This window comes from Bidens hawaiensis, unplaced genomic scaffold (genome assembly GCF_021521415.1).
Source record: "Bidens hawaiensis isolate Kalapana, Puna unplaced genomic scaffold, B.hawaiensis_p1.1 tig00031126_1, whole genome shotgun sequence".
Taxonomy (NCBI): Eukaryota; Viridiplantae; Streptophyta; class Magnoliopsida; order Asterales; family Asteraceae; genus Bidens; species Bidens hawaiensis.
In genome coordinates, this window is record NW_027495223.1 from 102,490 (window position 1) to 119,365 (window position 16,876).

The window sequence follows — 16,876 nt, forward strand, 5'->3', positions numbered from 1 at the left end:
TAATAAAGAAGGGTAGATTTGAATGATGCTCAAAAATACAATCGGTTATTCTTCTCTCATCCTTTACTCATCTCGCAGACCAACACCCTAGGGTTTTGACACTCTTCGAATCAATCATCTGTTTCATCCAATTGAGTACGAAATCAAACAAAAAAACAAAGAACACCATCAAGTAAGCAATAATATTAATCAGTTTCACAGTATCAACATCAATTAGGCGTATTACACTGAAATATTGCTCAACTGTCTATGCTTTTTCTTTTTATGGTTAATCGAAGAACAATCATGTCGAATATTCTAATAATAAGGGTCGATTAGGCATATATTGTGACGATTCCGAATTATTTGTGTATATATTGTTGATTAGGAGTACTATAGGCGCTGTTTAGGTGTAAATGGCGTCAAATATGAACAATTGTATGTGTGGTGTCAGTTAGTTGTACTATATGTACCGATTATGAGCATTTTGTTTATGTAGTATCATACCTCTATATCAGTTTATTAATTTACATGATTGGTGTAATATTACATAGATATAATACATGAATGATGTATCTGACTGTGTAATTTTTAATTATAATGCACGTATGTACTGTTGAACTTAGTAATGGACTAATGGTAATGTTTTTTAGCATGTTTCTTTATACCGCATATAAGTAATGCATATGTAAAAATACGATAAGAATATTAGGTCATTTGTGTAGTTTAGTTGTGATGATAATTCTCGTATGTGATGATAATGTTAAGGTAGTAATGTTAATACATATATGCAATACATATTATGATAATAATGTTCAACTGTGACGATAATGTTTAGGCGTTTGTTTAGGTATAATACATATATGTAATACATTCAAAGATAATAATGTCTAGACTGACAGCAAAACAGTGGACAATTACTAGCAACAAAACTGAAGTCGTTTCGGACAACAATGACGAATATAGGAGTGTTGATGGTATGGTTATATATTCAGATACATTTCATGCATTTTGTATTATGATTACGTATACTTAAATCGATTATATTACTTATGTGGCACAGATGTGAGAACTACGAAAAGGTCATAAAGCCCACGAAAGGTGAAGCATGTGATGCACATGGACGAGGAATACGAGTTAAGGTAAGTTATCATGGAACGATAATTATGTGTTTCATAAATGTTATTTCGATCATCCATTTGGTCCAAATCTATTGCGAAATTAAACATAACTCAAAATAAAAATAGCATGTAAACAACTGTAAAGTTCAATTTCATAAATTAAGTCATCATTTAGGTTTATATGAATTATTGATGTACTACATGCATATGCGGGTATGGTGTATTATACATATGCATTACTTGCATTACAGATGTATCACACATATGCATTACAGACATATTACACTTATATGAGGTTATGATGTGTTGCACATATGTGGTACTAATTCACTACATAGTGCGATACACATGTAAGACACGTATTATATATGTGAACAAACATAATTATTTAACTGTTTTATTGAAACAGGAGGAAAGAATGGTAACAAGAAGGACCGTAGTTAACGAAAATGTCAATTCAGGTAATTTATCAGCCACAGTGACAATGCTAAATTTTTTTGAAAATAAGATCGACTTAAAAGAGTATGACACTGTGGTGTGATCAGTTTTACGTAATGGTTTTCGACATGAATGAGGCGATGGCTTATATTTTCGACAACCTGATGTCGAGTGTGTACAACTTTATATGCAGACCAGTTTTTAATGGCAAAAGCACACCATACAAAGTAGTTAGTTAATTGTAATTTCAATACGCTAATGGTGCATATATGTAAGTCATTAGTATTGTGTATGTGTAGTATATTAACAATGCATATATTTAATAGATTAGTAATACATATTCTTGTGATACGTGTTTGTTATAATGGTTGTTTTTTTATTTGTTTACATAGACTGCCATATTTTCCAATTATCTAAAATTGGTTGGACACACGAAGGCGGAAGCTATGAGTCCAGCAAAGCCAAGAAAAATGAATTTACCATGGGCAACAAAAGATAATGTCATAGATTGTCGGATATCCACGATGCTGCACATGCAATGCTATTAAGAAGGCGGCCAGTTTCATTGTGATTTCAGCATGGGTGAAGTTGGGAAGGTTAAACAGATCAAGGTTCTTCAGGTGAAATATATAGCTCGCTTATTGCTTTCAGGAGCAGACGTTGTTAAGAAGCATATGTTAGAAGATGCTAGAGAGTGGGAAAGCAAAAACTAAATAAACTTTTATGGTTTAAAAAAGTCCCGTTTAAGGGGGTTCATGGATAATAGTTAATCATTATGAATGAAATAAATAACAATTGTGTAAAAGCATAGGGCTCAGGTCATTTATGATAATGTGAATTGGTTTGACATGAATGTTTGTTTGTTTCTTTCTTTCATACATACACGCGAATGAAAATGGTTGAGCGGTGTCGATGAATGAGTATGTTATGCGTTGCTATGTATGTTTGTTTAATACATGCACGAGAATGTCAAAGGCCTAAAACTAGTATCACGTGCTCGACGTGCGTGTTAAGTATTTTATGCATTAATGGTGTATTGTTTCATGAATTAAACGAAGAGTATACATTACATGTGCATGATGCGTAAGGTATAAAAAGTAGGAACGTATACGATGATCGACAATGTATGTAAAACACACAATATATAAGTATAATATGAATATATAAAGAAGGACGATAATTTTACATTACATTGTAAACTTTGATGTTTAAAAATGTAGATAAAACTCAAAACATTGTGTATATATGTCACGCAACATGTTTACAATATAAAAATATAACAGTTTGTACGTGGTATGTAAGCACGTATAATCATGTACGACTACACACATGAAAATTTGTATAAAACTGAACGACACGTGTGTACAATAACGTGAACAAGTATCTGTCAAAACGTGCATAAATGATATATATCACATAGGTAGTACGCACATATAATACTGATTGGAGTTTGCATATGTATGGAGGCACATACACGGTGCTTAAAACATGGGTATAACACTCAAATACACATATATATTACATTCATCTAGGTTGCGATGGTCGTTGTATCAGTATTAATCAGGTAGAAGCAACAATGTAATGCGTATACACATTGCAAAAGGAACAAAATCAGGTAGAAGCAATACAGGCCGATCGTCTAACATAATGGTCGACAACATGATCGGACAATGACCAGGTCATAGTGGCATTAGCTACAACAACATTGGCTTCTTTAGCAGTCTGTAACATCTCGCAATTACAGGAGTCATGTTCGGTTACATATTCTTGGCATGCCTTGCTCTATTTTGATTAAGGAGTGCTTGAACATATCTTGACCTATTTACAACAGCTTGCCTTGCCCTTGTAAGAATCCAACACGAAACTTCCTAATGCAAAAACAAAAAAAAAACAAAACATAATTAGTATAACAATAGCAAAATGATAACTAGTAAAGAGCATAATTCAAGTAAAAGTGAAAGAACATGAAAGTAGTTAATTTGATTATTTACCTATCCAACCTCTTCACCATAGTAAATTGAGAGCATCATTCAGGTGATTTTCACCTGTTCACAGGTTTATACCTGTGTTTCACCGAGTGCATACCTAACTAGATCGTTTCCATTTATTACTAAAAACTAGAATTTGAACCAAAATTGTGTAAGGCCCCGATCCCGGTGCCCTACTTTAGCATTGAATTTACTCATAAATACAGTTCTAAATACCAGAGTAAATTAAAACTTTCGCGAAATAATAATAATAGTCAACCATTATTTACAAACATCCATAACTTGTCTTTTAAAAACATAACATAACATATAATATCAAACATCATAGCAGATCTTCAGATGCCAGTCTCTTCCAATCTTGTCATGTGTCTCTCTAAAAACAGCTGTCTCAGTCGATTAACCTGCGTGCATACTAAAAGTCAGCTACACTGAGTGAGTTCTAATTAATCAGACGACATGCAATACGTTCACATACTTACATATTCACCCGATGGTACATACCTTCATATTTACTTACATACTTACATACATACGTATTTTCATTCTTTCTTTCATACTTACATACATACTTTCATTCTTACATATACGTTTTAAAGAGCATTCCGTCTTATAACCTTCGTCGATATTATTAGGGTCGGTTCCCTACATTCTCCGATATTATTAGGGTCGGTTCCCTACATTCTCCGATATTTTTAGGGTTGGTTCCCTACATTCGCCGATATTATCAGGGTCGGTTCCCTTTTCTAACTATACCTTCCGTTCGTCATATAACCATAAGTACATTTCTTGATATAATTGTCATTTCGTACATACTCATTTCATTATGTATTTTCATACATACATATTACATACTAGGCATTCTACATATTACTTACCCTGCCAATACGTGCAATATACGAAGATCGTTCATGCACCGACAATCATTCGTTCATAACATTCATACATACTATCACATCAATCATTATGGCATACACTTACCATTTAAGGTAAGTGTATTAACGTTCATATTTAGTATGCACACAGCCCCAAAAACATAACAAAGAAGTGGGGCTAGAAACTCACCTGAATCCTATTACGTTCACCGTTAATTGTTATTCATTTCTTTAGCTGCGCACGACTAACTGTATAACAATTACACGTATCAGTTAACTATCACTACCCATATCGTATTTCTAGTTTAATTATAACCCTCAACGAACGGGGGTCCGGGGGTAGCGCCCCTGGCAGTAGGGTTCTAGGGGCGGAAGCCCCTAGCAGGGTCTAAAAGGAAGAACCCCTGGCTGGGGTCGAGCTGCCAGGTCAGCTTGAAAAAATTTTATTTCCATTAACCATCTTAACACATTTTTCATTAGAATTCTAATTTATTATTTTATTTGCTAATTCATAAATTTCGAGGTCTTCATTGTAATTATTCCATTTTATCCTAAGTCCAGGGACCTTTATGTCATTCTTTCAAAGTTTAATTTGTTATCTAGTTCCTTAAAGAATGGGGCTCATTCGTTACTTCTTGACGAATGGACTTTATAATGAACTGTCATTTATAACGAATTGGACCTTTATAACGAACTGGCCTTTATAACGAACTGAACCTTTATAACGAACTGGACTTTATAACGAATTGTGGGGGGGGGGGGGTTGTTTCATTCGTCAGTTCTCTGCTAACGAATTACTTAACGGGTGGCTTAACGAACTACTTCTAATTCGTTATCTCTTCTTAACGAATGGGCATAACGAATTGCTTGTTAATTCGTTATGTCTCTGCTAACGAACTAGAGTTAGGCCAGAGAATGTCATAAAAATTCTCTGACATTCTTTAACCTTGTTCCCACGTGTCCGGCGTCGCCTTTCTGGCGCCGTCATCACCGGAAAATCGGGATCTCGCCGGAAAAGCGAGAATCTCAGTTGTTTTCCACCGTTTTTTATCGTTTTTCGTCCCGTTAGATCCAGATATGAGCTAGGGTGACCCCTAAGCTCATCTTTCGATCGGTTTATACCCGATTCCATCCGGATCTCATAACTTTAACGGTTTAGGGTGTCGGCTTGTCGTTTCGCAACTAGATCTTGCGGGTTTAGATCCATACAATATCATACTATCATTACCTTGGGTCGGGAATCGATTCTTCTTCTTGGTTTCGGCTTAGAGAAAGAGATACGAGAGAAAGAGCTTAAATGTGTGTTTTGGGTGGTGTATTGAATGGATGAGAATGAATTAATTAGTGGCTAATTATGGTATTTATATCATGGGTCATGGGCTTAAGCCCATGGTCCTTTCCCCCTTTCCTTATTAACCCAAGTCCATTTCCCATATTACTTAACCCAACACAAGCCTGACTCATAATAACTCGTATTTTATTTTATTATCCGAAACGAGAATATGGGATGTTACAAGTCTTCCCTCCTTAAAGAGGTTTCGTCCTCGAAACCTAACTATTACTGAAACAATTCTGGATAAAACTTGCGCATCTCTTCTTCAACTTCCCAAGTAGCATCTGATCCTTTACGATGCTTCCACCTCACCTTCACCAGAGGAATAATTTATGAAGATGCTGCCTCTCTTTGCGGTCAACGATCTCTACAGGCTTCTCGATATAGTTTAACCGTTCATCAACCTCAATGTCTACTAATGGCACATGCGACGTGTCATCGGCTAGGAATTTTCTCAAGTGAGAAACGTGAAATGTAGAATGAATTCCTTCTAGCTCCTCGGGTAAATCTAGCTTGTAAGCTACTTCACCCACACTCTCAACAATCTTAAACGGTCCAATGTATCTAGGACTTAGCTTTCCTCTCTTCCTGAAACGAATAATTCCCTTCCAGGGCGAGACCTTGAGCATCACACTGTCACAAACGTTGAACTCATCGATCTTCGCCGCTTATCAGCATATGAATTCTGTCGAACTTGAGCATCTTTCATTCTTGCCTTGACCTGATTGAACCTTGACGAGGTTTCTTGCACAACTTCTAAACTTCCAATCTCTTTCTGACTAATCTCTTTCTGACCAATCTCTCCCCAACATATAGGAGTTCTACAACGCCTTCCATACAACATCTCCAACGGTGGCATACCAATACTTGAATAGTAGTTGTTGTTATAGGAGAACTCTGCTAGATGCAGGTGATCATCCAAACTTCCTCGAAAGTCTAAAACACAAGCAGTTAGTATATCCTCAAGGGTTTGGATACTCCTTTGAGACTGCCCATCTTTTTGAGGATGATACGCCGTACTGATGTTCAATGTTGTTCCCATAGCTTCGTGGAACTTGTTCCAAAATCTTGAAGTAAAGCGAGTATCGCTATCAGACACGATCGATAACGACACTCCATGCTTAGCCACAATTTCCTTTATGAACACATTCGCTAACGCATCTGATGAGATGGCCTCTCGTATAGGTAGAAAGGGAGCACTTTTCGTTAAACGGTCCACAATAACCCAAATGGTATCATGATGTTTAGTTGTAAGAGGTAGCTTAGTTATGAAATCCATGGTGATGTGTTCCCATTTCCATTCTGGTATCTCTAAAGGCCGCATCTTCCCATAAGGTTTCTGGTGTTCAGCTTTGACTTGTAAACAAGTTAAGAACTTACTAACGTAGTCTACCACGTCATTCTTCATCCCTGGCCACCAATAATCTCTCTTCAGGTATTATACATCTTGGTGGATCCTGGGTGAATTGAGTATCTCGACTTGTGAGCTTCATCTAAAGTTTGACCTCTGAGATTTTCATGGCATGGAATCCACATACGATCAAACCTAATCTTAACACCATGAGTGTTTTCCATCAGCTCGTCATGTTGTCCGAAAGTTCTTTCCTTCTTCATTAATCCTTCATCCGCAAGCACCTCATACTGAATCTCGATGATTTCTCCAAAGAGATCTGAGTTTATTAGCAACTTATTAGACTTCACTATTGCAATGACTTCTTCATTCTTACGGCTTAGCGCGTCGACGACCACATTAGCTTTACCAGGGTAGTACTTGATATCGCAGTCATGGTCCTTTATCAACTCCAATCATATTCTCTGTCTCATATTCAGCTCCTTCTGTTCAAGGAAATACTTCAAACTCTTTTGATCGGCGTAAATAGTACACTTTGTACCATACAGATAATGTATCCATATCTTTAGAGCATGCACTACTGCTGCTAGCTCTAAGTCATGCGTCGGATAATTACTTTCGTGAACTTTCAACTGTGTGGACGCATAAACTATCACTTTTCCTCGTTGCATCAACACGCAACCTAGTCCACGATACGAGGCATCTGTACAAACAACCAAATCCTCATCACCTTCGGGTAGAGCAAGGATTGGTGCTTGTGTGAGTATGTTATTCAATTCTTCAAAAGCTTCTTCTTGAAACTTACCCCAACTAAATACTACAGACTTTCGGGTCATACCGGTCAACGGTGCAACTATCTTGGAGAAGCCTTCGATGAATCTCCTGTAATAGCCAGCCAAACCTAAGAATCTTCGTATATCAGTTGGGTTTTGCGGATTCCTCAAGTTTGTTATCACCTCAATCTTAGCCGGGTCCACGGTAATCCCCTCAGGATTGATCATGTGACCAAGAAACTGCACCTCACGCAACTACAATGCGCATTTCAAAAACTTGGCATACAGTTTCTCTTCCTTCAAAACCTCCAATACTTCTCTTAAATGCTTAGCATGATCAGACTTGCTCTTTGAATAAATCAATATATCATCAATAAAGACGATGAATGACTTGTCTAACACCGGCCGACATACCCTATTCATCATGTCCATAAATGCTGCAGGAGCATTCGTTAGACCGAACGACATCACGAGGAACTCGTAGTGTCCATACCAAGTTCTAAACGTTGTTTTAGGGATGTCTGACTCTTTCACTTTCAGCAGATTATAACCTGATCTATGGTCTATTCGTGAGAACCAGCTCGATCCTTGTAATTTATGAAACAAATCATCGATCTGTGGCAACGAATATCTGTTCTTCACCGTAAGCTTGTTCAACTCATGATAGTCTATACACATTCTCATACTTCCATCCTTCTTCTTAACGAACAACACCGGTGCACCCCACGGGGAAACACTCGGACTTATAAAGTCTTTATCGAGGAGTTCTTGTAGTTGGGACATCAATTCTTTTATCTCGGACTGCGCCAGGTGCTTTCGCGACGGGCTAGGCTCCTGGTACTAAGTCTATCTGAAATTCAATCTCACGCTCCGGTGGCAACCCCGAAAGGCCATCAGGGAACACTTCTGGATAGTCACACACAACGGGAACATCTTTCACTTCTCTTGTCTCGGTTGTAGCCTTGACAACATACGCCAAGTAGGCACCACACCCTCATCTTAACAATTCTTCGGCTTTTATCATCGATATGACATTAAGTCCTGAACTTTCCATATCACCACAAACCGTCACCGTACTACCATCCAAAGATTTTAACTTTATTAACCTACTCTTACACACTATCTGGGCCTCAAAATCAGATAGCGAATCCATTCCCAAAACCACATCGAACCCTCCTAAGGTCATAACATACAAGGTAACAGGGAACTCATGTCCCTCTAATTCTATCTTACATTCCTTAACCATTCTCAAACAGGGAACTCATGTCCCTCTAATTCTATCTTACATTCCTTAACCATTCTCAATATTTTAACTGAGGTCTCACTCGCGGTTTCTACTTTAAAAGTTTCAGGCACACGACAACATTTCATTTTTTCTAACTTACTAAATGTCGTAGTTACAAAGCTTCTATTCGCACCCGAGTTAAACAGTACTGAAGCAGAAATACCGTTCACTAGCAACGTACCTGTCACGACATCAGGAATCTGTCTGGCCTGTTCTTGAGTCATCATATAGGCCCTAGTCCTTGGCCCCCCTTTTTAAGCATCTTTCTTCTCACTTCCTACAGCTTCACCACTCGTACAAGTTCTCGCCAAGTGACCTGTCTGTCCGCACTTATAGCACGTGGGCTTTGCATAGCAATCCTGAGCAAAGTGCCCCATATTACCACATTTGTAACAAGCATTTGACCCTGATCTGCATTCCCCACCATGGGACTTCCCATCATGGCACACATCAGACCCAATGGTCCACTTGCACTCTCCAGCGTGCATCTTCCTGCACGTCTTACTTGACCACTTCTCCCATACTTTATGTCGCTTATCTCTAGGGTTCCATGCTTGAGTACCAGGTCACTTGGTATGAACAACCCATTTCTTCTCTTTCTTCTCTTCTAACACCGCATCGTCCACAGCTAGGTCATCGTAAACCGTCTCTGCAAGTTTGACCGCAGATTCAAAGGTAGTAGGTTTACTTTCCCTGACTAAGGTGCGGATGTTCTGTGGAAGTCCTTTGAGGTAACATGTGATTCTTTTTACTTATGTATTTACCATATCCGGCACCAACCTAGACATGTGGTTGAATTCGGTAATGTACTCATAGTGTGTCATCTTACCCGCCTTCAGATTTTGAAACTTCATCTCAGCTCTCTCAACTTCAGCATCAGCGCAGAATCGTTTCATGACCATCTCCTTCAGTTCATCCCATTTCAAGGCCTTAATCTCTTCCCGGATCTTCCTATGCTCCACACTTTCCCACTAGTACATAGCTTCATCCCCAAACGACTGAGTGGCATAACCTACTGCTTGGTTGGGACGTCACTCGCTCATTCGGATAACCTTGTTCATTGCGGTTATCCATTGGAGAGTAGCGATTGCATCTCCCAAACCGGTTAGCTTCGGCAGGTCACAACTCTTGAAAGACTTGTAGTTACACCCACCTCGGCCTCTCTTCCTGTTATTAACCTTCACAGACCGAACTTCACTCGAGTCACCTTTCTCTCTCTCGTGTCCTTCTTACCATTCTCTCCTAACCACTCAGCAGTTCCCGCATGACTTCCAGCAGACCTTTCAGGGTTCAAGTTCTTCACAGCAGCTGCTACAGCTTGAGCAATGGCTACCTGAACAGCAGGGTCAAGTTGATACCCTTCGTTGTTGCTCGGATTACGTCCAGCTGCACTTCCTTCTTCCCCGATGTTAGTGGTTTTTCTTACAGAAGATTTTCAGACAATGTGTTGCCTGCCATGACGCCCGGTGCGACCTCCCTGTCTAAAGACATTTCTTGCTCCAGCCATTGATATTCTATAAGGAAACACAAACACCATCACTAAAGGAACCATTAGTACAAGGATGGTAAGACTAACAAGTAATAACAGTGGCCAGCTGTGATTAGCTGATCACGTTACTCTCCGTGTCCTATACACTTCCCTTTGTGAGTCAACTTATGCTAATTCTACTTCTAATAGTTAGACAAACAAATAGTTCATATCATCATATACTCCTATCCCTAGCAATTAAGCTAGCATTTATACATTCGTTCTCTAGCAATTAAGCTAGAATCAATATACATTATTATTTAACCATACACTTTACCTTTACTGAGCTTGATTGAGTGACACATAACTATCTTGAACTGGCATCTTCCTTCTTTTATTACTTAAATCCCATTCTCAGTTCGAGTCTAAGCATGTAGGATGCTTAATTCTCTCGAACTTATGCTCTGACACCAACTTGTATGGCCACGATCCCGACACCCTACTTTAGCGTTGGATTTACTCATAAATACAGTTCTAAATATCAGAGTTAATTAAAACTTCCGTGGAATAATAATAGTCAACCATTCATTTCAAACATCCATAACTTGTCTTTTAAAAACATAACATACATATTATATCAAACATCATAACAGATCTTCAGATGCATGTCTCTTCCGATCCTGCCATGTGTCTCTCTCAAGCCAGCTGTCTCAGTCGATTAACCTACGTGCATACTAAAAGTCAGCTACGCCGAGTGAGTTCTAGTTAATAAGACGACATGCAATACCTTCACATACTTACATATGCACCCGATGGTACATACCTTCATATTTACTTACATACTTATGCACATACGTATTTTCATTCTTTCTTTCATACTTTCATTCATACATATACGTTTTAAAGAGCATTCCGCCCTATAACCTTCGCCGATATTATTTGGGTCGTTCCCTACATTCGCCGATATTACTAGGGTCGGTTCCCTACATTCGCCGATATTATTAGGGTCGGTTCCCTAAATTCACCGATATTATCAGGCTCATTTCCCTTTTCTAACTATACCTTCCGTTCGTCATATAACCATACGTACCTTTCTTTATATTACTTTCCCTGCCAATACGTGCAATATCCGAAGATCATTCATGCACCGACAAACATTTGTTCATAACATTCATACATACTATCACATCAATCATTATGGCATACATTTACCATTTAAGGTAAGTGTATTAAGTTCACATTGAGTATGCACACAGCCCCAGAAACATAACAAGGAAGTGAGGCTAGAAACTCACCTGAATCATGTTACGTTCACCGTTAATGGTTATTCCTTTTTTTAGCTACACATGACTAGTTGTATAACAATTACACGTATCAATTAACTAGCACTACCCATATCGTATTTCTAGTTTAATTATAACCCTCAACGAACGGGGGTCTGGGTGTAGCGCCCTTGGCAGCGGGGTTCTAGGGGCAGCGGCCCGGAGCAGGGTCCTAGAGGAAGAACCCCTGGTTGGGGTCGAGCTGCCAGGTCAGCTTGGAAAAATTTTATTTCCGTTAAAGTTTAATTTTATTTCAAAGTTTAATTCTTTATCCAGTTCCTTAAAGAATGGGGCTCATTCGTTACTTCTTGACGAATGGACTTTATAACGAACTAGCATTTATAACAAACTGGACCTTTATAACGAACTGCCTTTATAACGAACTGAACCTTTAAAATGAACTGGCCTTTATAACGAATTGGGGGGGGGGGGTTCATTTTTCAGTTCTCTGCTAACGAATTACTTAATGAATGGCTTCACGAATTGCTTTTAATTCGTTATCTCTACTTAACAAATGGGCATAACGAATTCTTTGTTAATTCGTTTTGTCTACTCTAACGAACTAGGGTTAGGTCAGAGAATGTCAGAAACATTCTCTGACATTCTTTAACCTCATACCCACATCTCCGGCGCTGCCTTTCCGGCCCCGTCATCGCCGGAAAACCAGGATCTTGCTAGAAAAGCGATAATCGCAGTTGCTTTCCACCGTTTTCACCGTTTTTCATCCTGTTCAATCCAGATATGAGCTTGGGTGATCCCGAAGCTCATATTTTCACTGTTTTTCGTCCCGTTCGATCCAGATTTGAGCAGATGATTGATATTCAATGATTTAGGGTTCTTAATCATCAACATGTGTTGATTCACGATTTGTAGGAAAGGAAAGTCAATTGCACTGAGGAAGGTTGTACAGGTAAAGTCGAACTATATTAAAACTTTTGGAAAATAAAACTTTCAATTATAGCCCTAGAGTTAGGAGTTCCTTAGTTTTCTCCCTATATATGAGGTCTATATTGATCTTTCCCACACACACACACACACACACACACATATATATAGGGTGGAGTTAAAATAAGAAGTGGAGTGTGTCTAAGAAGTGTAAGAAAAAATCTGGTGCGTTAGATATGTTGATCTGATGACGGATATGGAAAGTGTGTTTATTGTGCAGTGTGTTTTATTTTAGTTATGGTGTGTTTATTGTACGGTGTGTTTTATTAGATCTAATGGTGAAAACACACTTTCTACACTTTTTAGGAAAATATCACTTTTTATTATAACCTCTCTCTCTCTCTCTCTATATATATATATATATATATATATAGATATATATATATTCAAAGCCTCCCTTCATAAACCTGTAACATGCATGGTGGTGCCGGCAGTGGTGGTGGAAGTGGTGATTATGGTGATGGAGGTGGTGGCGGTGGCCTCGACGGTGATAGGTTTTTAAGTTTAATTACTATTTTCTCATTTGTCCCCCTTAACTTGGATAAATGAGATATTTTGCCCTAAGACTAACCGGGTAAGTTTCCGTTAGGAAAATTTTGGTGAATGCCAATAGAGTAAAATTGAGATTAACATAGGGAATTTCTTAAGTTATGATTAATATTATCTAATCGGCTAAAGTTTGGATTATTAAAATTATTAAAATCTGATATCCTAAATAAAAGTATATATAATATATAGGTAAAAACATTTTTTTTCGAATAATTGTTAAATTTTCCTTACAAACCTCCATATTTTCCTAGCTCAAAATATAAATACATTTATTTTTCTATTCTTAGTTAATAAACTATCTAATTTACCTATTTTAATTTATTTACTATAGTTTTTAAACGACTATTTTATCCTTCCTTTTATAAAAACTTCGAAAATTACATATTTGCACATTTAAGCTAGTTTTTATAATTGTATTTTCTCAATTTTGTGTGTTTTGTCTTTACTCTTTTTTAGGTAATTAGTTTTATTATATATTTTTTACTAGGAAACTTTTTTTACATAAAGAAAATGGTGAATATGAAAATCTTTTAAATGAAAACATAAAGTGTTTATATTATGACACAATTACAAAGTTATTCTCTGACGTTTCTCTAAACTAACAAGATTTGGTATGAAGGTTTAAAATTTACAGGTATGGGTACTAGGGTTTTAATTTTGTAACAATGTTATATACTAACTTTAACTTTCGTTGAAAGTTATCGGAATTTGCGTCAACTCGCCGTCGTAACGCTTGGGCTTACCAATGCACGGACTTCAATGCTCGGACTTTAACAGCGCCCGTTTTCAACGACCGAATAAACATCGTTTTAAATATTGTAATTATTTTCTATGTTATTCTTTTTATATTTTAATTCAACAAATTTATATTTTGGGTTTTAATAAGGCACATGTACTAACGTAATCAACACCCATTGAATACGTGCCAACTTGCTGCTGCAACACAATGTCCGGTTTTACTAGCCAAATAAACATTGTTTTTAACATTATGGTAATTGATGTGTGGTGGGTGTAGTATGAGAAATGTGTTATTTTTTCAATGGTTTGTTCACACAATATTGAGTTTTAAATTTATAAATATGATTATTATCTTAACTAAACCACACACAAATAGGCAAGTGTGCCTATCGTATATGTAGTAAAGTATAAGTAAGAGTTAATTATCGATCAACGGACACACTTATGGAGTTTTACTACTAAATCGTTGTATTTATTTAACGGATGTGAAAATCATTTTGGTTTTGGTTTTTGTTTTGATAAATGGTTTTAAAGTAACGTAATTTAAAATCAAAAGACAATATTTTTGGGTTTTTAATATTTTTAGATAGAAAGAAAATCAAAGATAAAAGTGTATCATGTTGGTTAAATTCCTCTTAACTTGGTCTAATAGCGGAGGGTTTTGATATTGTAGAAAACAAGTGTTGGGTAGAAGACGTAGGAAAAAATCACGTCCGTTTATTAGTACATCCAACGATTGAGATTTTTCCATCCAATACAAAATGTTTTCTCATGTGTAAACGGTTGAAAAGGGGCAAAAATTAAAAGTGTGTTTGTTTTTTTAAATTGGATATTGCTTAAAAAGGGGCTTCACGTTCGTTGTCCACATAGTCTGACTAACCAAATTGTGTGCTTCCTGATTTCACTCCACCTAAGAATAACCAAGTTGAGGATAAAAATGAGGCAATTCAAGATAATTGACGGGATTTCAACAAGTAAGTTTATCGTGCTGCGTTCACAATTAGGTTTAAAGAAACCCTAATTTTTTTCTTAATTTGATGTATAGTTAGTTTAGTTGTTGTACTCCGATGCCACAAATAGTGCAATGACAGCATGCTTTTGACTATTTTACAACAATATGATAGATTAATCGAGTTTTTTTATGTGAATGCTATTGGTATCCTCATGTGTTGCCGGTTATGATTTTGTGGGTTTAATTGCCAGGGGCTGGTGGTATCGTGTTGTCATAGCTGTGTTATTGTGTTTTGTGTTGTGTATGGTGAGTGTTGTTTAGTTGACGGATGGTCGTGTTGGTTGTGCCCTGTGTTGCTTGGATAATCCGAGGGTGGGGCTGTGTTGGCTTGGGGTAGAGGGTTACATGGCTGTTTCCTGGTGTTGCCTGGGTGTAGGGGTACTGTTGTTAGGTTTCATGGGTTTTGTTTGTGGCTGCTGAAGTCTGAGTTGTTAGTATGTAGTATTTGATATTTATATAGTGTGGGTTTTAGGTGGTTGTATTGGTATTTACTGTGTAATACATTACACAAGGTTATAACACACGTGACAAAGTTATAGTTGGAGAAAACATGTTTCTGAGAATTGTTTTAGGTAGTGTTGGTTTAGTACCTGGCTAGTATTTGATATATAGACTGTGGGTTTTAGGTGGTTATAATTGTGTTGGTTAGTATCTGGTAGTCAAGAACTCCATGGGTGGGGATGGGATCCAGTGGTTGGAAGTTGGTGTGTTGTTGTGACCACGGAATATGTGTTGTCATAACCCGTATGAAGATATTTAGGTTGATGGAGGTGTTGGTAGCCTGGATTTGTGTAAGGTGAAGCGTGCGGGTTTGTGATTTGTTCGGCCAGTTATTGGTTAGTTGTAACTAAGTAGTTTAGGTGTGGTAATAGTAGGATGTGGTAAGATATGCTTAGGTTGTGATGTGAAAGTATGTTTGGTAGTCGTTGTGATGTTATTCATTGTAAGTTATTTTTTTAACATTCTTGCTGGTAATTTACTGTTTTATGACCTATGCTATAAAATTTATTCAGCAATCAGGAGGAAAAGTGATAGGATTGCGTTGATGACGTCTTTTAGCAAATTCAAAAACACAACTTTAAATCCAATTGACTTGACAAGGGAAGACGAAGGTATTTACTGTTTAATACAAAGTTATAACGCACGTGATAAAGTTAGAGTTGGAGCAAACATGTTTCTGAGAATAGTTCCTGGCATTGTATTTTTGTTGTTTTTTCAGGTTGCCTAGTGTCTGAAAAAAACCCAGTAACAAATAGAGTAACGAGAGTTGTAAATGTTGGAACGGAAAGCACGACCCAGAAGCTAAGAACATGTGCATGTTTATTTTTTCATTAGTTAATATCGTTAATGTATTGTTAGGTGAACACAACCTCATAAGTTGGTTTGTTGTGTGATGTTTGAATTTGTAGGAGTAGTGCGATGTGTGGGTGATGTTAGATCAAAATCAATGAATAAGAAGCCAAGAAAAGGTGCGTGTTTGTGTGCTTACTTGAAGCGTTCTATTTATGTAGTTTGAGATGAATACTAGAAGTTCGTATTCTGTATAATTTTGTCCATTGTAGGAGCTACGCAAAGTGCGGTTGATGTTGGATCTTCAAAAGCAAAGAAACGAAATGCTGATGGAGATGAGAATGGGAGGTCTGCTAGAAAAGGTTAGTGTTGTTTTAGGAAGAAATGTAGTTAAAGTAAAAAAAAACATATG